Here is a 26,606-nt window from a genome sequence, read left to right as displayed (position 1 = left end):
TCCCCCGCAGGAGGAAGGACCTCAGCGGCGGTTCAGCCAGGCGCTGCTCCCCACTCACTCGCACCCATCGCCGGGCTGAACGCGGCCGCTCCCGCTCCCCCCTCCCGCGGGCTCCCGCCGCCGCCGCCGCCGCCCTGTGGCCCCGCGCCCGGCAGGGAAAGCCCGGTGCAGGGATGCAGGGACGCCGCCGCCGTCCCGCCCGGCCGCTCCCGGGATGGGAGGTTCGCGGGAGGAGGCGGCGGGGGGGCCGGAGGAGCGGCCGTGGCACTCCAGGGCGCGCATGCGCGCTCCGGCGCTCCGTGACGGGGGCGCTCCCGCAGCAGCGGGGCCGGGCTCGCGCTCCCATAGGCTGCTTCCCCCGGCACGCGCGCGCCCGCGGCGCGGCTCTTCCCGGCGCGCTCGCGGGGGCGCGCGCTGCCCCGGCCGTGCGCCGCTGTCACCGCGGTGCTCGCGCGCCGCTCCCCGCCCTCGGCGCGCGCCCTGCCCGCGCCCCGTCCCCGCCGCCCGCTCCGCTCCGCGCCGGCGGGTTCCTGCTTCCGTCTCCTCCCCGCCGAGCGCCCCCGCCCTCCACGCCGCTCCCCCCGCCCGCCCCGCCGACTCCCCACGCCCGGCACCCTCGGCAGCGGCAAAGCGGGCTTCGCCAGCGGCGCCGGCACTCGGGTAAGGGGATGCGGGGGCTGAGCGTGAGCCGCGGCGGCGGCGAAGCAGGTACCGAGGCGAGACGGGGCTGCTCCGGGTAGCGCTCCCCATCCCTCCCTCGGGCCTGGCGCCGCCGCTTTTGCGACTCCGGCGCTGCTCAGCAACGGGCGCCGCCGCCGGGGTGATGATGGCGGGGAGGGGGCCGGTCCCTGCCGTGTACCGGGGTCCCCGTGGGCTCCCTCACCTGAGGGTCGCTAGTGGGGCCTGGGGCCACGGGAGAGCGCGGCGGAGGAAGGGGAGGCCGGGGCTCGGCGGGCGGCCGGGGCATCACCGTGGGCAGCCGGGCCGGGCCCAGGAGGGAGATGCGTGCGAGCCCCGGGCGGCGGCGTTGCCCCGGGGCGGGCGTGGGCAGCGCGGGTCGGGCAGCGCGGCCGCCGCCGTCCCGTGCGCCACGGCCGCAGGGCGCGGGAGGCGGCCTCCAACTTTCCTTGTCCCGGGAACTGCGGCCGCCCCGGGGGGACGCCTGGTTTTGGCAGAGAGAAATAAACGGGAAACGTGGGCTTTGTAGACGGACCTCACGCTCTAGGGCCGCCTGGTAGCTCGAGGAAGTGCTTGTGTGACAAGGATGCAGAGCCATCGGTTGTTGCTTGGGGCTTTTCCCACGGCGACCTTTACCGTATTTCGGCACAATTAGCTGCTTTGGTCATGGATTCTGTTACCGATAAGGCTCTGGCAATTTACCTCTAGGCGGGTTTGTGCTTGATGTATTCTCAGGTCTTTCACTCGCGTGTGCAAGTGTGCGCACACTGTGTTCTTCTTGACGCTCTCCAAAGACCAGGCTGTGACCCTCTGCTTTCAGAAGCTTATGGTTGAGGGTATAGGAATAGACAGGAACTATAATGCCGTGGTGCAGGTTGTACCAAGAAGCCTATGGGCAAAGACATCAGCTGCAAAATTGCTTTTTGAAAGACTAACTTCCTCGGGGCAGTACCTGCTGTCCTTGTGTCCTCAATGCACACATGGTACACCGTGATCCACATGGATGTGGAAAGCAACCATGTGTTCACAGCATTCTTCACCTGTGATCTTGCATTAGCGCTTAGTGCCTTTTTATTTTTTTGCCCGTGTTTGCATACTGAAACACACACAGCTGCTGAAAAGTGTATGTTTCGGTATACATGTTACATATATGCACACATACTCTTTCTACCCTGAAATGCAGTATCTTAATGTCTAGGCCTGAAAGCTAACGGAGTAAATACTTCTGGAAGATTGTGTAAGCATGAAAAGGTTTGATTTTATAGCATTAATCTTGTTTCATTTTCCAAGTAATTCTCCACTGTAAATTGTCAAAAACTTTAGAAAAGTCTGAACTGCAAAAGCAAATAAATGGCCAACATAGCCTGTGCTGCTGGTGCTTGGGGTGGTTTTACAGGTGACTGTTACAATTCCTTCCATTACTAAAGAAAACTAGTTATTAGAATTTGGTGACTATGCTTTGATGTATTTCCAGTAGTGTCTGTTTCCCCGGTTCTTGCAGGTATGCTTGCTGCCAAGTTTTTATTGATACTTGTTAGGGTTTCATATGCATATGTACCTTATACTGGCAGACTAGCATATTGCAAAGTTTGCATACTTGCCCCACAACATATAATAAGACAAACTTTTTCAGAGTAGAAAGTATAATTAATTATTCATATTTTCTGAGTGAGCAGTTCAACAGTGAGGGAAAAACAGCAATCAACTTGGAGTGTTGAATCAGTCAAATTCACTCTTTTAGTTATGTAGCTGTCAGGACATTTGACAACTGGGAAATACAGAAGGTCAGTTAGAAGTTGTAGCTTTCTTTACCGTTTGGTCTTGTGTCTTCATTTGTTTAAAATTTTGGCAGTCTTATTGGCTGAACAACTGAAAAAGATTAATTCTAGATAACATGAGAACAAGAGAAATGTTAGCTCTACTTGCTGAAGTAGAAATGGAACTGATTCAGCTTAAGTGGATTAGTAAAGGTAGTACTAAACCATGTAGGGAGTTCCTTTTGGTTTGGCGTTTGTGGTTTGTGATCACTTTATTGGGACTGCAAATAGAGACTCAATTGTGTAATTGAATGTTTAAGTATTACAAATAGTGCACACAATTCATAGTGTAAAAATTGTATTTTTGGTCCATTCCTGTCTTTCTGTGGCTGTATGGAATTGGTGCTTTGTCTGTAGGTCTTTTCTAAACCAAATGATTTTCCCAGGCTTGGAATCTATGTACAGTAAAAAAAAAAAAAAAAAAGATAATTTTATATATAGTTTCTCTGATCAGTCTGTTAATTGACATTTAAGTGGATAAAAATGAAGAAGGTTTGGATTTGAGTATTTATATCTTGTTGCAGAGCCAGAATGAAAATAAGAAATCATTACTATAATCTTAGGCTGGTCTGGAGGGGGAGCTAGTGTCAAAGCAAAATATGACAGGTTTTTTCTGGACTCATTCAAAAGCTTGTTGTTTGGTCATAGAATATGCTACTAATACAATAAGGAAAACAAATGCATGCATGCTATGTATGATTGCATTAATATGCATCTCTTGTATGATGAATATAATCTGCAAGTGAAGTGATGTGTGTGTTTTTCAGGGAAATAGTGTGTGTTTAGCTACTGTGCAACATAAACCGTATTCAAAGAACTTTGAAGTTGCAAGGTCGAGCTCTTATAAATCATGACATGCCAAAATTAGAGATTCTTGTAAGAGCTGTAATTTGGCCTGTAAATGTAGGGTTAAATGCTACTTTTCCCTACAATGTTTCTTCTGGTATATAGCTTAGAATGGCATAGATTGTGTTCAGTATTCAATTTTGAATCCTTTTTCTTGGTATCAAATGAAGTGTGGCCTTACTATTTGGTTATGTGCTGTTCATGCTATACCTTCTTAATTTCCTCTTCTGCTGTTTCATTACCTTTAGTCTCTAGTGCCTGCATGTTTCACTAGTAATATTTTCACAGAAATCCCTGGAGATATATAATATCACGCTGAATGTCCAATTTAGGGCCTTTATGATATGATTTTTCAAAATAATCTATCAGTGTTTTAATGATTTGTGTGTTCTAATATGTTTTCCCTTACAGGTTTAATTTACTTACAATAACCTGGCTTTTCTTTGTTTTTTTTAATGGACCCTTCAACAGGGATCCATGAGTCCATATCTAGAAAAGACCTTACTACTTCATTTGTAGTATGGTGTGTGTTGATTTAGACTGCAAGTATAAATACTTAGATCTGTTGCAATGTTAACCACAAGCTACTAAGGCCATAATTTTGATGAAGAATGGATTGGTCATTAAAAGTTTGTTTATTTTTTTTTTATATATTTTTTCTCTTTTTCTTTTAAAGATCATTTGTGTGCAAGAAACAAGAAGAAAATACAATTCTCCAGGACAATAGTAATTTCCTCTGTTTTCCTGCAGTACCTGTCTTATTAACAGTGCACATGCCAACATTTGCAGTGCCTATGGCACTTCTATCATATAGTGTTGTTATTTCAATTTTTTTTAACATTTTGTTCAGGATCATAGCAAGAGTATCTTGGGCACAAGGGCACAGAGAACAAGATCAAATAATCTTTAATTTTTGTGGTGTGACTCTATTTTTTTAAATGAAGGATTATGGTTTTGATACTTGTTTTAAAACAAATTCTTTGTACGTAAACAAAGTGTTCAACACACTAGATGAAAAAAGAAAAAAAAGGTCAGCAACCCTGATGGACAGGGGGAAACCTTCTGTCTTGTGGGATTGCATATATAAGACTAATATGTCTAATAGCGTGTAAGTCTTTAGAAATGCTGAAGTTTGTATATTTTGCCATGAGACTTTTATTACTTGAGTTAGCAGAGAATGTGGTACTAGTAATTTATATTTCATCTGTGGTCCAAATGATGTCATCTGCGAATGGTTTTCTGAGATTTTTAAGTGTTTCATAGTAGTGATAAAACTCTGGAATCTTCAGTTCTATTCCAGTGAGCATATTCTGTTGGATGCTGATTTTTCTGCTTATTCCTTGTGTGATATCTTCCTGTCCCAATCTTTTTTGTCCTATTCTGAAATTTTTGTCACAATCCTATTTTTCCAATGTAAACAGTTTGTTTCTTGCTAAAGGGCTTCTTGTCTGAGATCCAGAACTGCTGTGTGGGGAGATTTTGCCTAATAAATTGTTTATCTCAGTGTTCTTTGCTTTCCAGCTATTCACACTCCTGTCTTCTGGTCTCAGGTTTCTGTCTACTATCCTCAGTTTCACATTCAGTTCTCCATCATAACTAGGATCTATACTCTCTATGTTCTGCATTTCCACTGGCTCCATTTGAATTTGTTTTTTCCTTTCCTACCTGTTTTCTTACCTGTCTAAGACTTGGTCTGTATCCTAAATTCAAGATTGTGTTCACCGTGTCAACTGTACCAGCTTTTTCCCACATTGCAGTTCTTTCTTCAGTCAGATTCTATTGGTTCCTCTCTTTTCCACCCTTTTGTTCACATGGATGGCTTACCTTTTCATACTTGCTCTATCCAGCAGGGATTCACCGAGAATAAATTTAGATGCCATTGATTCATCCTGATAGTCAGGAAAACAAGCAGGCCTATCAAGAGACGAGCTTGGCTTGACAGGGAACCCATGTCTGAGCTGCAGTGCATAAGTGGGATATACGAGCAGAGGCAGCGGGGGCAGACTACAAAGGAGAAATTTAGAAAAATTGTCCTATTATGGAGGGATGACATCAAGGGAGCCAATGCTCACCTAGAGATGACACTTGCAAGGGAGGTCAAGGGCAGCAAGAAGAGTTTCTTCTAGTACTTCAGTAGTAAAAAGCGGGACAAGTGAAATATGAGCTTCTTTTAGAGTGTGATGTGTCATTTAGTGACAGTGGACACAGAGAAGGCTGAGGTACTCAGTGCCCTCTGTTCCTTAGTGAGTCTTCACCAGGAAGGTCTCCCATGCCTCTGTGCTTAGTAGCAGGGTTTGAGGAGACCAGCTGCCAGCAGTGGCTGAAGGTTCAGTCGGGAATTACTGAGAGAACTCAAATCATACAAGCGCATGTGGCCAGATGGACTGTGACTGAGGATGTTGATAGAGCTGGCCAGAGTCACAATGAGGTCCTTCTCCATCATCTTTGAAATGTCTTGGATACCAGAAGAACCTCCTAATGGCTGAACAAAGGCATGTGTTGCACCCTTCAAAAAAGGCCAAAATACAGTCCAAAGAGCTACAAAGCTAGCTAGCTTCCTTTTTGTCTCTGGGAAAATAAGGGTATGGGTATTTTTGGAATACATTTCTGGGCACAAGAAGGAAGTGAATAGGAACAATAGGCATGGGCTTATCAAATGTAAATCATGAATGACTAGGCTGATTGCCTTCTACAGTAAAATGTTTGAATGTTTGTATGAGGGAAAAACAGTGGATTTCGTTTACCTTGACTTTAGCAAGACTTTCAACTGTGTCTCCAACAATATTCTGGAATCCAGATTTGGACATTACAGGTTGAGTGGATGGAGAACTAGATGAGTAAAAGACTGATTGGATGGATGGACTCATAAATAAATGCCACATAGGGAGGTTGGTAGCAAGTGGGGTCCTGAGAAGGTGATACAGTGTACTCTTGTGCTTGCAGATGACATCAGATTGGGGGGAATAGTTGATATGCATGAGGATGCACTAAGAGGGACTTTGTCACTGTGAACACAAGGCCCGTCTGGAGCTTTATTCAAGAACAAATGCAGAGTCCTACGCCTGAGAAAGAAGAACACCTTGCAGTGATACAGGCTGGCAAGCAGCTCTGCTCGAGAAACCTGGAGTCCTGGTAGACAGCACTCTGAGCATGGGTCAGCAGCAGCATGCTGCTGCAGAATTATGGAATGGTTTGAGTTGGAAGGGATGTTAAAGATCATTTAGTTCCAACCCCCCTGCCATGGGCAGGGACACCTTTCACTAGACCAGGTTGCTCAAAGCCCCATCCAACCTGGCCTTGAAGACTTCCAGGCATGGGGCATCTAAAACCTCTTTGGGCAACCTGCTGCAGTGTCTCACCACTCTCACAGTAAAAAATGTTTTTGTAATATCTTTTCTAACTTCCCTCTTTCAGCTGAAGGTCATTCCTCCTTGTCCTATCACTATATGCATTTGTCATAAGTCCCTCTCCAGCTCTCCTTTAGATCGTGGAGGGTGCTGTAAGATTTCACAGGAGTCTTCTCTTGTCTTCCTCAAGCTGAACAACCCTGACTCACAGCCTAAAGAAAAGGAGGGCAACAACATCCTGGACTCTGTTAGAAGGAATATAGCCAGTAGATGGAGAGAAGTGGTTATCCCTCTCTATTTGGTGCTCATTAGACCGCATCTAGAGTACTGTGCCCAGTTTTATAACTCTCAATACAGGAAAGGCTGATAAAAAGAAGTGAAGATGGTGGAGGGCTACCAAGATAATCAGAGAGCTGGAACACTTGCCCTGTGAGGAGAGGCTGAGAGAGAGAGCTGGAGAAGAGGTGGCTAAAGTGAGATCTAACAGCAACCTGCTGGTGTTTTTGATGACATCACTAAGAAGATGGAGTCAGGCTCTTTATTGAGATATGTGCTGTGAGGACATGAGGCAGTGTTGATACATTGAAATAAAGAAGGTTCAGACTGGATATAAGGAAAAACTTTCTCTTCATGAGTGTAGTCAAGCTGTATAAGAGGTTACCCTGAGAAGCTGTGAGATTTTCAAGACCCAAATGGGTAAAGCTCAGCAACCTGTTCAGATCTCATAGCTGACTTTGAGCAGGAGGTTAGACTAGGGAACATGTGGAGGTCCCTTCTAACCTGTATTATCCAGTGATAATACAACTATGGATGTTTAGCTTCTAGAAGCTTACATTGGAGTGGAATCAGTACAGACAGAATATGTAGGTGGTTCAGCTGCAACATATCAAAACAAAATCAGTGACACTAACATTACAGTGAGCTTGACAAAAGCGTCATTTGTATGTCAGAATAAGTGTTTTGCTGTCTCTTAGAAAGATGCATGTGGAACTTAAAGCATGCAAGTGATTAATGTTTTTAAAGAAAAAATAGCCTTTTGTAATGAGGCAAAAGCGTAGTTTTCTGTAGCTTTCCTTGGAAAGGGGAAAAATATGTTTTGCATACAATGGAAACTTTGAAGTGGCTCAGCTTTGACATGGACATCTGGCACAGAAGGGGTCATCTTGAAAAGCCTTTGGCAAGTTAAAAGAAACAAAAATGAAGCTTCTACAAGGAAGTATCTGTCAGCCTTAAAAATAGGTGATCTCTCTTGGTCATTTGTCATGATAAGTATGTAAATTCATATTATCTAGCTTATAATGCATCATTTTAACGTGGTGATTTTCTGACAGTATGTTAAATCAGTTGCAATCAATTCTGATTCTCCCCCCACCCCCAAACATTATACACACTCACATGATTATTGTTTCTTCCTGTTCTTTTCTCTTCTCTCTCCCTCTGTCCCCTATCACATTTTCAGGGTGATGTTGGAGAATAAATAAAGGAAGAGAAGCAGTCCTCAGATGCAAGGAGCTCACTAACTGTTTTGGAAAGCTTTTGGCTAGAAGTCTTCAAATCACAAGAGTTGTGTGTAGCAAAGAACTACTGTTAAATAACAGACTGGGTGCATATATATATATGCACACACACATAGATATATATATATATACATACTCACATATATATTTTTAAAATTTATATTTCTCTTTTGTTATTCAAGGATGAGATGTTACAGGAGGAATGATTTTTTCCTGAGGTTTTTGCCTCTTTATTTGTGTTTGCTAACCTGTAGTCTTTAGGTATCCTCCCGAAAAAAAGTGGCGATTTCTGTAGCAAAGCATAGTTTCCAGTGAATCACCCATTTAACTTAGCTCCTTCAAATATTAGATATTAATAAAACATAATTTACATAACTTATTTTCAGAATATATAATACATAAAAAATAAAATGAAACACTTTAGCTGTTGGTAATTCTAGAATTTGATGAAGTTTGTGCTGCTACAATGTCTTTGTGGTAGCAATATTAATTCTGAATGTAAATGCTTTTTAGGAGTCTGCTTTCATTATATGTTTGCTTCATAACTTTGTAGTAGTAAGATGAAATAATTTTCTGTAATGTTAGGGAATTTCTTTTGTGAGACAGTTAATAGCAATGAGTATCACCATGACATTATTAATTCTGCAAGCTAAAGACTCTTTTTAGAAGCTTGTGGAACATTGCTGTGAATATCTTCTGGACATTAATTTTGGGTTGCTCTGAGTTAAGCTCTTTCTTCAAAACATTGCTATTACAAAAGATTTTCTAAAAGAACAGTAGGAATTCTGTTCCAATAACCTCCTAATGTTCATCTTTAGTTTATTATATTATTTATGTTAAACTTAACTGTAATTTGTTTAGAACTTGCACAGTGACATAGTAACTTTTCAAGGTAAGTCTGATTTGTATGGGTACCAATACACTTGTTAAGCTTTTTGGAGTTTATTTTTTTTTGGAGTTGTCTATGTGCATGTATGTAATAAATATTTAAGTATTTGTCCAATATGCTGTTTATTGAACAGTTCATAAAACTTTTTCTTTTTAATTTCTTTAAATTATTAGTTTATTCAATTACAAACATTTCTTCCTTAAACACTTTACCTCTAGGGAGATTTCTGTTGACCAAGTGTCAAAATATGAGCTTTCAGATTGCCTGTGATTTTTGTTTTTAGCTCCGTGCCTCTATTTATGATGATAAAATACATAATATACCTGAAATATGTATACAGGTTTCTGATATGCTGTACTTAGCTGACATCTGGTCTCTTTTTGGGTGTTTGCTAAATAACTTCCTGTGTTTGACAATCAGTATGGATACTTATACTGCAACAGCAAAAACTATTCCATCTCAAGTGTACGGTCATCTAATAAATGTGATGTGTTGGTGGACTCTTTTTCTCTCTCTCTCTCTCTCTTCTGTTTTTCTCCCACCCCAGTGGTATAAGACCATTCATGGCAGGGCACGTTATGTCTTTCGTTCCTCTCATCTGCCTAGGCAAGCATTTATTCCTTATTTTAGGGCAACGTTTGAGTTCACAGGAGAAAAACTAAAAGAAACAAACAAAAAAAATTAATTGTTTCCCCTTCTTTTGGGGTTTCACTGAGACACCTTCATGGTATTGTGCCATGCTTTGGTATGCTTAGATAGTCTCTGCCCTTCCTTTTTCCATAATCTGGGGTTTATAATGACTTGGGGTTTACAATCTTCTGGATGCATGTCTTCATATTCCTGTTCAATAACTAAATCTGTTTTACGGTTCTGTTGGGATTTTTTTTTAAACAGTACAGCATCTGACTTTTTGATCTGTCTACTACTTGGGCTGTTTTTAATTTATAGTAGTTCATCATCATGGCTGGGCTTCGCGAACGAAGATTTGGGAGGGGCTCTACCCACGTTTGTTGCAAGCGCGTTGGTGGCTGAAAAGGCCAATACGAGACAGGCATGTCCAGTTGCAAAAGGCACAGCAGAAAGACTCCTTAGATAGTATAGTCTGCAAGGCACAATTCTTTCTGCGTTGTCTTTTCTCCTCAAGGGTGATCCTGCGTGCTTTCTCAAAGGCATCAGCAGCGTTCTAGATGGTGTGTCTCCAGGTCTCCCGGTTGGAGGCCAGAGTAGACCAGTTGTGGCCAAGGCTGAGATGTTGTTTCAGGGAGTCCTTGTATCTTTTCTTCAGGGCTCCTCTCTTGTGGCAGCCGGTGACAAGTTCACCATAGAGCAAGATCTTAGGGAGGTGGTGGTCCTTCATCCTGGAGACGTGCCCTGCCCAGTGCAGCTGTGTTCTCAGTAACATGGCCTCAATACTTGTGACTGCTGCTTGCTCTAGAACAGATGTATTGGTCACATAATCTGACCAGTGGATGTTTAGGATTGAACGGAGACAGCGTTGATGGAAGCGTTCTAGGAGTCGCAGGTGGTGGCGGTAGATGACCCATGATTTAGATCCGTATAAAAGAGTAGACAGCACTATGGCTCTGTAAACACTGATCTTTGTACTTTTCTTCGGGTGTTTATTTCACCAAACTCTTTTATGAAGCTTTCTGAAAGCACTATATGCCTTTGGTAACCTGTTCATAGAAGTTAGGACAGTATGAATTACACCTTTTTTTTCCTCATGTGGCTCACTGGAGTCGTCCATTGTCATTGAAGGATGTTCTCCTTGAGTTATTCTTCATTGCAGATGCCTATTCAGCAGTCTGGATTTTGGATTGAACTGTTAGACATTCTCTCTGCAACCAGTTTTGTCTTTTTAATTTCGATGAGGTAGTGCTGGATTAGGTATCAGTACTCAGAACTTTGCCATACCAGGCTGTAAAGATGGGTGGCAATTTGGCTAATATGGCAGCTTCCATCCTGTAACAGCATCTTCAAACTCTGCAGATGTGTGCTTTGTGTACTTTCTAGGGAGCAAGGGGTGTTCCTTAGCAGGTTGTTGATGATTTCTTCTGATGTAATTTTTTTTCCTTCAGTGGCAGCAGGATCCTTGTAATGCATATGAGAAAGCCCTTTTATCCTTTGTCACTTGATTACAATGGACAGTGCTCTTACAGGATGAGGGATTCAGTATAACTAGAGCACAGAAATGTTGGTCTCTCAAGGAGTTAGGCATACATATGAGATACAGAGAGATCAGCATAATTTAAAATGCTTATTTAATTTTCCTGTACAACATACTGGAGTGTCATGCATAGGTAATGTTAAGAATTCTGTGTCTACAGAAGAGCTGAGAGAACATGGTCTCTATTCAGTTGCTTGCTCTTAAGACCTCTCTGTAAGCATGTAAAAAATCACTTGCAGTTTATCCTCAGACACACTGAACACATCTAGTTGCTTAAAGCTATTGGGCCAAGAATAGGAAATACCCCAAGTACTGAAATCTGACAGAAAGGTCATAAAACTGTGTGTTGAGATATAACAGGATATACTGGTATCTCTTTGCCAGAGATGTTTTGACCCGAGAGTCTCCACAGAATGAGTTCGAAATACTGTTCTACAGAATGTTGATTTTTTGTTTACTTCCAAATCCATTGTTTTCTAAAGTCCTAAGGAGATAAGATCCTGCTGTCCTTGCTTTGCAGAGACAGTTACAGTTTTGTGAGCAACTATATTTTCAGTTGGGCCTTCCAGGACTGTGTTTCTTGTGACACATTTTCTTAAGCAGATTGTGAATATATCTACTAGTCCAAGTGTATTACTCAGCTTCACTATTTGAATGGAGTGACTGCTTGGACTGGGCTTGCTCTTTCTTCACAAGTATTGAAGGGAACTGTCACATTTGTATTTGTAAATGGATTAGTTAGCTGCATGCCGGTCTCCAGTGTTGGTTTGATCACAGTTACAGGTTTCACCTGTGGTTAAGCTATCCTTTTGTTAATTTTTTTATGGGAAAGATTAAATATGAATCTTTTTTATCTGCAGTTTTTGTTGACATGACATGTATTCACTTCCCTGCCCCTCCAACTGGTCTTTGATTGGAACTTTAATACAATGTAAATTCTACCAGTTTGTTAATTTTGGGGATCCCTTGTGCAGTACTTTGGCCTGTCTGATTCTGGGTTTGCTCTTGATTAAATAATATCCTGCTTTCTCAGGCAGAGAGCCCTCTCCTTAAAGTGGAGATTTATGAAAAAAAATTATGTATTTTGGAAGACAAACATAAAATTCACTGTGGTACAATGTAGTAAAGATTTTCATGTATATTCAAGTTTACGTCATGTTGGTTAAGGCATCTGTATGATATTCTGAATGTCATGAAGTTACAGAATGGTTCAGGTTGGAAGGGACTTTAAAGATCATGTAGTTTCAACCTCCCTGCCATGGACAGGGACACTTTTCGCTAGACCAGGTTGTTCAGAGCTCCATCGAACCTGGCCTTGAACACTTCCAGGGTTGGGGCATGCACACCTTCTCTGGGCAACCTGTTCCAGTGCCTCACCATCCTCACAGTAAAGAATTTCTTCCTAATATCTAATCTAAACCTACTCACTTTCAGTTTGAAGGCATTCCCCCTTGTCCTATCACTAAATGCTCTTGTGAAAAGTCCCTCTCCATCTTTCTTGTAGGCTTCCTTCATGTGTGGGAAACCACCGTTAGATCACCCCAAAGCCTTCTCTTTTCCAGGCTGAACAATCCCAAATCTCTCTGCCTTTCTCAGAAGAGAGGTGCTCCATCTCTCTAATCATTTTGTGGCCTCCTCTGGACTGACTCCAACAGGTCGATGTCCTTCCTGTGCTGGGGACCCAAGAGCTGGACACAGTATTCCAAGTGAGATCTCACTAGAGCAGAGCAGAGAGGCAGAATGCCCTCCCTTATCCTGCTGGCCACACTGCTTTTGATGCAGCTCAGGATACGTTTGGCTTTCTGGGCTTCGAGTGCACACTGCCAGCCCATGTCCAGTTTCTCATTCACCAGCATTTCCAAGTCCTCAGCAGGGCTGCTCTTGATCTGTTCATCCCCAGGCTGTACTGATAGCAGGGTGTTGTGGTTTAGGAAGGGTACTCCTTGGTTCAGTGCCCCCACCAAGACTCTCCAAACCAGGTGGAGCTCCCCTTCCTCCCTCCAATTGGAGGCACAAAAGGCAAAGATCATGGGTTGAGATAAGAACAATTTGATGGAAACAGCAATGAGATAAGAAAAGGAACAGTAACAGCAACAATATTAATAACAAAAGGTATGAGAAAAGAAATGATTCACATAGACAAACATTCCCAATAATAGACAATACCAAACGGCTTCATCAACCACGTTTTCTTGATTGGAAGGAATCCCTTCTCCTTAGAAGAGAGAGTCCCCTTTTCCTGGCCCAGGCAATGACAGGAGGTGATACAGAATAACCTTGGTGTCCTAGCCATGCTCCCTTCCGGTTACTGCAAAACATTAACCCTGTCCTGGCTAGAACCAGGACTTGGGGGTTGGTTGCCCTGATTCAGGTGTAACACCTTGCACTTGACCTTATTAAATCTCATCAGATTGCCACAGGCCCACTTCTCAAGCTTGTCCAGGTCCCTCTGGATGGCATCTTGTCCTTTAAACCACACAAAATGTGTTTTGCTACAGATTGTTTAGGAAAATAAATGATTAATTTTGATGGTCTTTTGTTTTTATAGCTTTATTTGACTAATTTTTTATGTTTTCAAAAATCTGAGCTAGTAAATGGAAATATGGTTTAGTGTCCCATCAGAGATGTTAACCAAGATATCAATTACATGGTTATGTTTTAAAATAAGTGTGAAAAATAGTAAGCAGAATTGTATCTTGTTTATTTCAGAGAGCTACCTCAAAGGTGTGTACAGATACTGAACAGCTTTCATTGCAGTCAGGCCTCTTGACTTTCTTCATGTTTATGTTGCTAATATAAACATGTAAGCGCTTTTCCACAGTCATTACATTTTCAATGAAATATATTTCCTTATGACACCGATGTGAAATGTTGCAATATGCTTACACTGTGTTAGACAGGAAAGGTGCATCCTGGATGTTCATGAAGATTATTGGTTCCTGCTGAGAAATTTGTAAATAGTGGATATAACTCAGTGACACCTGCAAGTCAAACATTTAGCCAGTACAGTTTTTTGTTTCTTACAGGAGTTTCCACTGATCTGACTTCTAGGACAGTAAAGAACTGCTTGTGTAGTTAATGTTTCTCTGCCATACTATCATTCGAGGGCTCCTCGAAGTCATAAACAAACAGGGAATCTTTAGATTGATAAGCTTTTGGTACTGGCTTTTCTCCTCAAGTCTCCTACAATTGTGCAGTATTTAATTTAAACTTCTTACCTTCCCTGGCAGAAGCAACCACAATGAGATTGATTATTTCTTTATCTGGCTTAGCCATATCTTATCAAAAAAGGTGTTAGCTTTAACTGTTCTTTTTGAAATCATAAGTGCTGTGAAATGGAAGCATGTGGAATGCTCTTTTGGACAGTTCTTTTCCTGGTCATTGCTTGAAAATATTTTTAATATGGTGTTTGACTGTCATCACCTGATGTTGAAGTGTATCTAGAGCTCAGGGCCCTTGGGTTATGGCATTTTAAAAATTTTTATGTTAGGTCAGATGTGATTATAGATGAAAAAACTGTGTATTCTCATCTGAGAGTTCTTCATCTGTGTTTGGATGTGCTGTGTAAAGACGTTTATTTTAAAGGTGGATAGTCCAGGTGTGCAGTTAGTATGTACTGACATAAAAAACCCCAAATACCATATGATGTCTTTAAGAATAATCAGAATCTGTGTAAATACTTTTTGTGGTGTATTAGTAGCACATGTATCAGTGTGAAAAGTTTCTGCTGGAGTGTGGTAAACCAAAACGAAGTATTTTCTTTTGAACTGATTTCTAATGATATTTATACTATTACAGGGGTCTACCTTCCCTAACCTGCACTTATTAGGTATATGTAATTGGTGGTAGCATGTACAGTGTGTAGAGAAAAGATCTTTGGAAGGCAGAGTCATCAATTCTTGAGGGTGCAGTTTGAGCCTCAACATCTTCTCTCTCATCTGTCTTTTATCTTTTATCTTTCATCTTGTGCTTTATCAGCTTTAGACTTTCTATTTCTTGTCAGAAATGTATGAAGTGTAGTCACAAGTTTCTCCTTCATTGTCCAGTAAACAGTCTAATAAGTTCAATGATGGTCAACACTGATGTCAAACTGTATCTCATTAAAACTACGTGTATAGTGAAAACTGCTACAAAATTTGCTTTTATATCAGTCTTAAGATTACATATCAATGTTGGTTTTTTTTTAGCATTGTCTCAGTGTCTTTTCTTTCATGCTTCCCACAGTTCTTCCATATATTACTTTTTACTTTCCTACTGTCCTCTTACTGAAATCAAGATTTAGCAGAAAACCCATTTTCATGATTCTGTATCTCTGAGTGTTTGAGTTCTGCTTTGTTTTCTTTGCTTGGTATCTGGCAGCAACTTGACTGCAGTGGGAAGGGGTGATCTGTGGTTAATTGAAGCTGCTGTTATAAAGGAAAACAGAAGTGATGCTTGGTGCAATTTATAAAGTTCTTTCCTGCTAGAAAACTAGATTATACGTGTAGACTATACATATCCGTATAATACACGTATAGACATAAGTATATACAAAACTATGTAATTATACTGGTCATGTAGGTGTATTGGATCTGGCTGAGATGGAGTTCATATTTCCCATAGCAGCCCTCACAGCGCTGTGCTTTGCATTGGTAGCTGGAAAGGTGGTGATAACACACTGGTGTTTGGCTACTGTTAAGTGGTGCTGGCACAGCATCAGCACTGTTTCTCCAACATTCTGCCCCCCAACAATAGGCTGGTGGTGGGAAAGATCCTGATCGGGGACACAGCTAGGACAGCTGAGCCAATTAACCAAAGGGATATTCCATACCATGTCATGTCAGCTTAAATGAAAAAGCTAAGAAAAGGAGGAGGAAGGTGGGCTATTTGTTATTTACAATGTTTGCCCTCTGGAACAACCACGACACATGCTGAAACTCTGCTTCCTGGGAAGTGGCTGGACAGCACTTGCTGATGGGAAGGAGAGAATAGAAATTATTTTTTTTTCCTCTTTGCTCGTGCATGCACCAACTTTCGATTTGGCTTTGGTAAACTGCCTTCTTTTAACCTAGGAGTTGTTTTCCATCTTATTTTCTCTCCTCTGTCCAGCTGAGAAGGGGGAGTAATAGATCATCTTAGTGGGCACTGGTTGTCTAGCCAAGGTCAGCTCAACACGATAGGGTAGCTTGTATCGTGGTCATTGTACAGTGTAGGGAAAGATGGCTTACTACCAATATTTACTTGTTTTGGGAACGAATGGAGCACTCATTTGTGGACCCTTTAACCCACAGTAAAGTCATTGAAGTGTCTGTTTGCTTTCTTTCATATATTATAGACTGAAAGAGATAAAAAAATGAAATTTAGCTTGATTAAACTCAACATGTAACTTTAAAAATTTTATTTGCTGTTTATCACCAATTAGGAAAAACACATGTATAATTTTCAAAAAATTTCCTTCATGGATTAGGAGTCAGAGGAGTAAGAGGCAAATACAAAACAAGATTGCCTAATGGATAGTAAAAGTGGGAGATAGAAAAATAGCAATCACTTCAGGAGGAAGCTTGAAGCATACATTTAGCAACAGTCTCTTAATATCACACTATTTTAGTCTGTTTGTGGTGAAGCATGCTCAAGGAAAAGATGTGTCAATATTTATGCAAATATGAGAAACTTAAAACACCTGAAACCTTTCTGAAATGAAATGTACTCTAATATTAGTGCATGTGTTTTTCCCTAACATTTAGGCTCTATTAAACTTGGTGTGTAGTATCAAGGAATAGATTCAAAGGCATTTTCTGGTGTATTGAATGATATACATTGCATGGGTTTTTGTATAATATTCATGCTGATGGAATTAATTCAATACAAATTTTCAGCTTCCTTCATTATCAGGCACCATCAGCTTCCTAACAGGCAAATTTCAGAAAGGTCTTTTAGATTTTTCTTGTTGAAAATCCCTGACCAATTCTTTGATCTGAATTGCCAGGATCTCAGGTTTGATAGTTTTTGTGACATTTGTTTGAAGATCTGCCTTTATTAGTCTGTCTGATAAATATGAACATTTATCATGTCTGATATGAACATGAAGCTGTATTGCTCTCTCAAGGGAAGCAGTGTTGTGTCTTCCTTTTTTTCAGCTTCCTGGATGCTGAACGCTGCTTGCATCTGTTCGTAGCCTTCCCACAGAGGAGCAGTGGCAGCAGTACGAAACTGATACTATCTTTTAAATCTGCACAGCTGCTGGTATGGCTCTGAGTCACAGCAGTGAGGTTGACCACAATCTTGTTAATGCACTGCTATTTGAGCAGTCAGTTAGTAAAAGCAGAGTCACTCAGCTGATCAATGACAGACTTTGGAATAAAGTGCTATGATTTTTATTTGGTTCTTGCTTGAAAAACTTAAAAGGAAAGATGAAATAATATATGAATTCCTACTATAATTTCCATAGCAAAATCAAACCGTGTGCTCACTGTGGGCAGGTTTGAAGAACTTACCTTTTTAAGAAAGAAAAAAGAGGAAGAAAAAGGGTGGGGCCATCTAAGGCACAGTACAAAATGAGGTTTCTTTCTTTTAATCTACTAAATGAGTTGTTTCAATTCATATATAAAGGATTTTTAATAGTTCTGTTGGTATTTCTCTTGTGTGTTCCCATCTTTTTCAATATAAATTTCTCTGACTGTAAAAGATTTGGGTAATGTTATTTGTAGGCATAAGTGGTATTTGTAGTGGATAGTAAAGTGTATATTTTTTAATTTTTAAAAAACTTTACCTCCTTTATGTCAGAAGTTTGATAAGTTGAATTAAACCCCAGAGTTTAAAATGATCCTTCCTAATTAATACAAGGCTCCCTTGCTTTTTTATATAAATGAGCTAGAAACAAGTTAGATTCTTTATTAGCTTACAACCATGTTCCTTTGTGTTGTGTTTTCAACCTCATAATTGTTTTTCAGTGACATGTATGGTACCGTCTTCCTTCTTCTGTGAAGCTTGCTGATCTTTTTTTTTTTTCTGTGACTGTCCTACATTGCTCATGGCCTTGTCTTTTGATAGGATAGACTTTCTCTTTTGAACTAATTACTGCAATTTGTAACAAATAATCATGAGCTGTACTGCACAAACTATTTTCTTCCTCAAATTCAAACCCAGGTTTGTTTTTCTTATTTTATTTCTTAACCTTATTTCAAGAGACAGGCTTTGCCAGCATTTCAGCTTTTGTTTCGTTTTTATGTTGACTGTATTCTCACTTAACAATATTCTTAATTGGGCTTTCCTGACAGCTTTTTTTCAGTCATTTCGTTCATTAGCCTGTGTCTACAGAGAGTGTTCTTTCTGTGTGGTTTTCTTGCCTCTAAATTTTCTGATTCTTTTAGTTAAATTTCTAAAGATGGTTACTACTTTTTCCTCTTCTTTTATGTACTTTTCCGGACTTTATCTGCACTTAATTTTAGTTCCCTTAAGCTGGTTTGATTTCAAATCCCTTTTGACTGCATCAGCACTAATAAAGTGGACCATTGTCTGGTATTGAGGACAGCTGGCACAGATTGAGATTTGTCCTTTCTGTTAATCTTTCAGCCTTCAAAACAGGTAGCTATGTGCAGTACCATTTGGAAGTTTTCCCAGCCATGTGATAACCCTCAGATTGTTCCCAGAGGTTGGAAGAGTGCAGTTGGCCTTTATCAAAAGTATTTCAGGACTTGTTCTGACATGATGATTTGCATTTTAGTGTCTGGGAAAGTTTTAGTCATTAATATATTGATGTAACCTTTAAGGTTAACTTTTATAAAGGCAGTAGTCAAGCCAGTTACCAGCTAGGTTAACTCAGTTTTATCTGTGATCTGCTTCCTAAAAGGCCTACTCTGTGAATCATTATTATTAAATTTTGTGCTTTGAATGATTCTACTAGCTGTCTAGAATGAAAAAAAAAAGAAACTCAACAACCAAAAAAAAAAAAAAAAGAAGAAATAAACAATCTAACAATCTCTCTCAACAGTCCTTCCAAGTCCTCATCCACTTAAATTTTCTGATTTGGTAATTTATAGGAGGTCTACACTTCCCTTCTCACTGTAACTTTCTCATTCTGAGGTTATGTGGAGTGTTTGGCTTCTGTTGCATTCTGGATCTCAGAACAAGCATACAAATCTTAAAATATTCAAGACAAGATTCCTGCTCCACCATATATATCCGTCCTTCCTGAGCCAAGTATGCTCTCTAACGCTATGGAGTATCCCACTAAATGTGTTGTGTCAGTTGAGTTATATTTTTGTTTACTTTCTGAGATTTCCAGCAACCCTTAGTTTTATTCCCCATAGTTCTTGTGTTAGTTTACTGAGAATCAGAAGTTCACAAGGAAGCTCTGAAGATAGTCTACTGTTTACCACCTTCTCCTCCCTGTGACCCTTTAACTACCCACGCTTGCCACTCATTACTTTGGAGCTGTGATCTAGGTTGCCATTTGTAAATCTTGCTATTTTATCAAACAGGACACTCTTTGCCTTTAATTCGCTCACTGGTGATTTGAATGACAGCAAATTTTTAGCCTGCCAGGCTGGGAAGCACAGATGGCACTTCATATGGCTGAGAAAAAGTGGAACTCTGGGGAAAAGAAACATATGTTTTCCTGGATTTTAGAGAACTAAGAGAGGTCCAGTGCTTGAAGTGTTTTTCCAAATTTTCCCCAAATTTGTGCTACACATGCAATAGTGTAAAGTGTGAGCAATGTCACTCTAGCATACATGAACCTTTATAAAATGAAAAATGTAGGGCTACAGACACTGAACAACAGTGACCTGTCTTCCAGGAATAATAGGATGTGTCAGCCAGGGACATGTAAATAAAATGGAAAAATAAGTCAAGTGGTTGGGCCAGTCAGTGTGTCTTGAAGGAGGGGAGCAGGAAAGAACTTGCATAGGGTCACACTGATTAAAAATATGCTTATATTTGGGATGTTATTTACTAACTTAATTGTTTGTCTCTTTAATATGTTCATAAAAGAAATCAGTGGATTTTGTACTGTTCTGTGTACTGTATCAGTTTTGTAGACAGTGCTGAGTTTATGCCTTGAGAAGTGATTATGAGTGAAAATTTCAATATCATGAAGGGACTTTATACCTTATAGCAACTATTTTATATTTTCTTCTGTAAGGGATAAGCACTAAATGATACTGAATTTTGCTCCTAACTGTTATTTGTGCTATTAAAAATGGTGTACTCTTAGAACAAGGTCAAAGTGTCAAAGTCATATCTGATAAAGAAAAACAAGTGTGAGGTGATCTTTGTCTTTTAGGCTTGTTTTGAGGAATAGTGAGGAATAATGCTCCCAGATCTTGTTTGATTGAAGTGGAATTTTATTGAACAACTGTATGTCCTTCTCAAACCAGTGGTAATCAAAGCTTGTTTGAAGGGGAACCTCCTTTACAGAGTTGAACTGCAGAAAGAATCCTTTGCACTTCTCTGCAAAACAGCTAATTCCCGAGAGCTTTCTTCTGTGTGCAGTAGAAGTTAGATGATTTGGCTTTGATCCTTGCATATTATGGATTGAATATATTCCACCTTTTTTAGCTCTAGCAGTAAGGAATCATAAGGAAAAAAACACCCAACCAAGCCCTAAGCCATTATATAATATATATTGATAACCTTATTTTTTTTTTAACATAATCATTACAAAGATGATCTGCCCCTCTGTTTCCCTGGGATGTTCTTTCTTTCCATATTTGTTTAAATAAATTTGCTTAGTATCAGCAACTGATAATGCTACCAGACAGATGGATTGATGGGTATAAGAGAAACGAAGTTCAGTTTTTCAGTTAAATAACTACTTCTCTATTACAATACAACAGTATATCTTAAAACTGGAAGAATCATGTTCTGAGCCTCACTTGGCTTACAGATGGAATAATTTTTTTCTTTACTAATTTACTGATTTTGTTGTTTAAGTGGTTTTATTGTTTAAACTTGATTCTTTTCATATAATGTTTTCCCTAACACAGATTCAGTGAGTTCTCTGCCAGCTACTTGAAACTGTAGAGCCAGCACTAAAATATGCAAGTGACTTCACTAAAAAGCTGGTCTGTGTGCTTCAGAAATTGCTTGTACTGGAGAACGTGGGATTTTCACACTTAGTAGTAGATTTGTCTGTTCGGAGTAATAGAAAATGATTTAAGTTTAATAAAAAACAAATAGATTGCAAATTCACATACTTGAGCACAGATGAGAACTCCTGGTACCAGAAAGGTGGATTGTTCTTGTATGACCCAGATCCTGATCTGTTTCTTTCTCAGATCATGTGACTTCGTGGGTGTAACTTGATTCTAAACCACACCTCCTGGTTTCTAGCTTTTAAAACAGATTGCTAGGACCAGCTAGTAAAGGTTGATTTACATTTAGAATGGCATATAGCTCTGATCACAGTCACACCCAGAAAAGTCTGAGTCCTTGGGATAAGAAAGAACTGTTAGTGTGATTAAGCTGAAGTTGCCTTCTTAAAGGAGAATGAAAGAATTTGGCAAGTAAGAGCTAGGAAGAATAACAAAAGTCTCAATTGGATTTGAGGGCATATATGGGAGAGAAACATCTGAAAATAAATGTATCTGAGGGATAAACTTAATAACAAATCTTGTTTGAAAATAAGAGGATGAGGTCTAGTCTCAGTAATGGGGAGAAAGAAACTCAGTGGTTCAAGATGATGTTTTATGTATTTATATAAGAAGACTTTGTAAGATTATGAGGTTGATCCTCGAGTCAGAAATTAAAAATAAACATATGAGATTTTGTGGTCATAGAATAACAGAAATCTCTGAGAAAGAGGATAGAGCAGACAAGAAAGTATTTGATTGTTATTTGTCATAAAGCTTCCAAGTTTACAAATTCTGTTCCTTAGGGCTACCACTGGTATCCTGTTCAGATCAGAGGGGAATATTTTTTATTTTTATTTTTTCTCTTCTTGGTGCATAGTTTATCTTTTTTGAAGCAGAGACAATTTGCCATTCACTAAAGGTGGGATTTTGAGTGATGTCTGATTCTTTCTGTGGTATTAGGCAAGTAGTCCTGGCCTGGCATAAGGATCTAGTGTCTATGTTCAAAGTTAAATCAGTTTACCCCAGACAAATGGGAAGGGAGAAGTGTTTCCATTTTCTTCCCACTGCTGCACCCTTCTGTATTCCCAAGGTGATGTAGGTCTTTTCATCTAACATGTAGTTCAAGGCACTTAAAATGTGGCATCCTGGAACTCTGTTATCTTGCTGTTGTGCATTCAAGTTTTGCGTCTTTTTCAAATTGAATTTCAAATTGCATGAAAAATGCTGAGGAAATGTTTTGGACTTGGTTTTGAATGGATTCTTGCAATGCAGGAGACTGGATTAAACACTGCAGGTGGTATTGAACCCTTTATAAGGATATATATTTTTTTTATAAATAGATTAATTTTTCTAAAAAATAATTGTAGTGACTAGTCCATGTTCACCCAACAATTCAGTCAGAACTGGGCATATAACCAAAATTTCCTATCTGCAAGGTCACTTCATGACCTTTATTTCCATAAAGATCTCTGCAAGAGGAGCAGATTTATCTGGAAGAAACCTGTCTAATTAGTGATATTTGTAAATATTGTTGAGGTGTTTGAACAACAAATGCAAAGATTTTTTAAAATAGTTTTATCTTTTACATTTTAAATAGAATTCCATTTTCAGGGATTTATTAGCAATACTAAGCCGGAAACTTGCAAACTCTTTGATAGTTTTGAAGTTTTGAATGTCTCAGAGTAGACCGTTTTAAGATAATCACAACTTATGCAAAATTACTGTCTATTCTTTTTGTGGAACTGCGGGAAAAAGCCCCAAAAAGCTATATTTCTTTCCTCTTAGTTATAGATTTGTGGATTGACAGGAAAATTTGCTGTTTTCATGCATCCTGATTACAGTACAGTATTTGTTACTTCTTCGTGAGTTAGTCTGAGCAGACTACGGGCTACAAGAAAATACTCTAAAATAAGTACATAGTTGGTTGCAAAACAAAGCTCGTAACTCACATTAAAATTTAACTGTCATACAGGGAGCATGAAGCAGAGCTACGAATGTCTTGTCCAGCTTAAGCTGGGTTGTTTTGTGTCAAATCAACTCCACATATTTCAGTGTTTTGTAATTTTTTTCTTTTTTTTTTAATTTATTGTTGAAGTATGTGGACAAATTTTCCTGCAGTAGAGGTATAAACTACATTGGAACTTTTTGGGTTTTTTCCTCTTCTGCTTTGTCAACAGCTATTGAGTAGCTACTTCACTCCGATGGTAGATTAGTGTGGAAAAAACCGACCCAGATATTCTTGCTTTCTTTTTATTGTTCTATGTGTTTTTATGTATTTTAGGTTATCACAGTTTAAAATTTTGGGAAGTTTTTGTAGAGCATGGTGATTTTCTGAGCCTGGTAGGACTGGAAGGTCTTTTGGTACTGCTTGCAATTTTATTCCTTACAAATAAATCAGCTTGTAAATTTAATAATAGTTCTTTTCATTATTATATGAAATGTAAATGTTTCCACTTCATGTTTACCATGAGCCAATCTGTCTAAATCTATTTTTCCATACTCACATAATGTACTACCTTCTACTTGTTAATGAGGTTGCAAATATGAACTTGTAAGAAGATACATCATAATGTTTCATACAAAAGTAAAAGTAACTATCGTTCTAGACCATACTCTAATGGGTTCACTGTAGGGGTAGCTCTTGGAACAGATGGGCTCTGTATTTCATTCTAGCTGGCTTCTTGACTTACCTTCAGCTGAAATTTTCACCTTTCCATTTTTGTGAAGCAGGCAGTGTAACTGATTTGATGAGAGGTACAATAAAAGAAATAGTTTATTTTTTCTGGAAAGGTAAACCCCTGATTTTGCTTTTTATACATGGAATAACAGTGTTGTATTTTTTTTATTTGAATGCCTGAGATACTTTATCACAGGAAAAGCTATAATCTTCATTGAGTGCTGCCTTAGCTGAAGTATACCAAAACTGTCAATCTCAGATGGAAATGAAAATAGGCTATCTCCCTCTTTTCCACAGGCATTCCATTTTTGGAAGTTCATGGGCTCTGGCTTTGTAGGTGCTGATTATTTTAAATAATTTATTACATAAAAAAGAAAACACAAAATTCAGGGTTTTATTTTTTTTGTTTGTTTTGTTTTTTTCAATCACTGTTGCTGCTTTTGAGAGATTCAGAGTTGCCAGTTCACCTTCTTCATTTAATGCTACAGCTGTTGAAGCTTATTTTTGAAGTATCAAATCACTTAATTATTGTACAAAAATAAGACTTATTTGGCAGAATTCTCATTGCAGTAAAAGTCAGTTATCTGAAGCATTTATCATTTTATCTTCTCTCCTGTTCCTGGTACTATTGTTGCTTGAATTGTTTTCCTATTTATTTTTCTTTTCTGCTTTTATTCCTTCCCTTAAAATCAGGTTCACAAATAAGCTTTTTCAACAGCCAATTTATTGCTGTTTCACAGTCTGATATGTGCAACTTTTGATTGCTTTTCTGTTAAATGGCTGGGAATCAACATTTGGTTCAGTAGTGTGCTGCCATTCTGAATTAGACAACTGTCATGAAATTATGTAATAACTCTCTGCCTTGATAACCTAAAAGTAAGGTTTTGTTTAAAACAATTGTTTCTTCACTAAAAGGGTTGTCAAGCACTGTAACACACTGCCCAGGGAAGTTGTTGAGCCTCCATCCCTGGGAATATTTAATGGTTGTGTAGATGTAGCTCTTAAGGACATGATTTAGTGGTGGACTTGGCGGTGGTAGGTTTATGGCTGGACTGGCTGATCTTAAAGGTCTTTTCCAAACTAAATGATTCTGTGATAAAAACTAATGATGTTCTTTTCCTTTTCTACTTTCAGAGAACTACCTATGCTTCAAAATGGAAGTGAGGAAGAAGAGTCCCCAAAAGTATTAATTTGAATAAAAATTATTGTTCTTAAGTAAGTACTTCTTGTTCTTTGTGATGTTGCGTCCACAACTGAAAACTGCTTTTCTGTTGATAAATCCTTGTCAGCTGAAAAAAGCAAACTTTGCAAAAGAGAGGTCAGCTCCTTCACTTTTGTGTCAGATTACTGACTAAATTGGGTCAGTCACCTGTTTCACCTTTCGTTTTTCTTTACACCTATTTTTCTCCCTTCTCCTCCTTGCATCTCATCTCTAAACAAAAAATGAATCTATCAAAACATTTTTAATGAATTCTTCATCTTAGGTACAAAGCTCTTATTTCTTTGACAGTATTTTTGAGCCCTTTCACCTGTATTGCAGATATTACATGTATTTTTCAAAGATACTTCTGTAGAAACTGGGCACAGGCCCTGTTCCATGAAGTGTCTATGAGAGTTATAAGTAACTAAGCTTTTGTGGCTGGAAAGTATTGTGTGCTCTTGGATATCCTAGATCCAGTGCTAGATTTTTCTCATATGGTGGCAACTATTAAAAAGTTAATACTTCATATTCTTACAGTTTTGAAGGTCTGTGCACGTATGATAATACTCAGCTTTTAGGATACAGTTTTTTATTTAAATAAAACTCTCTTCGTTTTGAGAAGTTGCTTGATGAAATGAACTTCACTGAAACATGGATTCAGGTGTGAACTTGAAAACCAAGAGCGTTATGACATTATTCTTTTTTTGATGCAAAGAAACAAAAAAGACTGTTATGATCAGTGTTCTTAATTATGATAAGGATAAAAAAGTTGTGAAAATGTCTTGAACTTTCACAACTGAACAAGAAGTTCAAGCAAATTTGTTGCAGATGAGATGCTTTTACAGTTCACCCAACTTCAGTACTGATTGTCAGGTTGATGACATCTAAAGTACTCCCAATTATTATGATTTATTTATATAGTTATAATTCTAGAAGTACTATGTTAGTGTAAGAGTTTAATGAATAGTTTAAAAAAAAAAAGAAAATATGGGATTTCAAATGATGTTCTAAGGACCTTGGGGTCAGAACAGAACAAAGAATATGGTGGTAGTTTTCCAAGCATCTATTGTCTGGTTAGCTGTTGTAACTGCTTCCTGTTGCTGAAAGGAGTTGTATCCATTTCTGAACCCAGCTTTCTTCCCTATTCTGATGAAACTGGTTAACTGAATTATCTTACAAATGCAGAAAAGAGGTGGCTAATTTTGTTTCTGGGTTTGTGGATTGGATCAGCTCAGAGAGATAAGTGTTCCAGAAGTGTTCCAGTGGTGCAAAGGAAGAAAGAAGACTCTGCAGGCAGGAACAAATAGTATGGGAGCATAACCTGTCCCTCCAGGCAGCAGCCAGTAGTCAGTGAATCTGTCCAGCAGGTTGCAGTAATGGTGTCTTAAAGTTGTTAGACTGGGAATTGGTAATTT

The 26,606-nt window shown here is 39.4% G+C and overlaps 1 protein-coding gene across 4 annotated transcripts in view; it reads left to right on the top strand.

Annotated features, from left to right (window-relative positions):
- The first annotated feature begins 436 nt into the window (after nucleotides 1–436).
- Nucleotides 437–26,606, top strand: part of FUT8 (fucosyltransferase 8) — a 112,300-nt gene continuing 86,130 nt past the window's right edge. For 2 of the 4 annotated variants that reach the window (XM_064657837.1, XM_064657835.1), the window contains exons 1-2: nucleotides 437–660; nucleotides 25,125–25,205. The gene's annotated coding sequence lies outside the window, so the exon portion shown is untranslated. Of the gene's footprint in view, nucleotides 661–21,226; nucleotides 21,341–25,124; nucleotides 25,206–26,606 lie in introns of all 4 variants that reach the window. The other 2 variants (XM_064657836.1, XM_064657838.1) reach the window with 2 other exon arrangements.

This window comes from Pseudopipra pipra, chromosome 6 (assembly GCF_036250125.1).
Source record: "Pseudopipra pipra isolate bDixPip1 chromosome 6, bDixPip1.hap1, whole genome shotgun sequence".
Taxonomy (NCBI): Eukaryota; Metazoa; Chordata; class Aves; order Passeriformes; family Pipridae; genus Pseudopipra; species Pseudopipra pipra.
The sequence above is the reverse complement of the archived record's forward strand: the minus strand, read 5'-3'. Positions and strand labels throughout refer to the sequence as shown.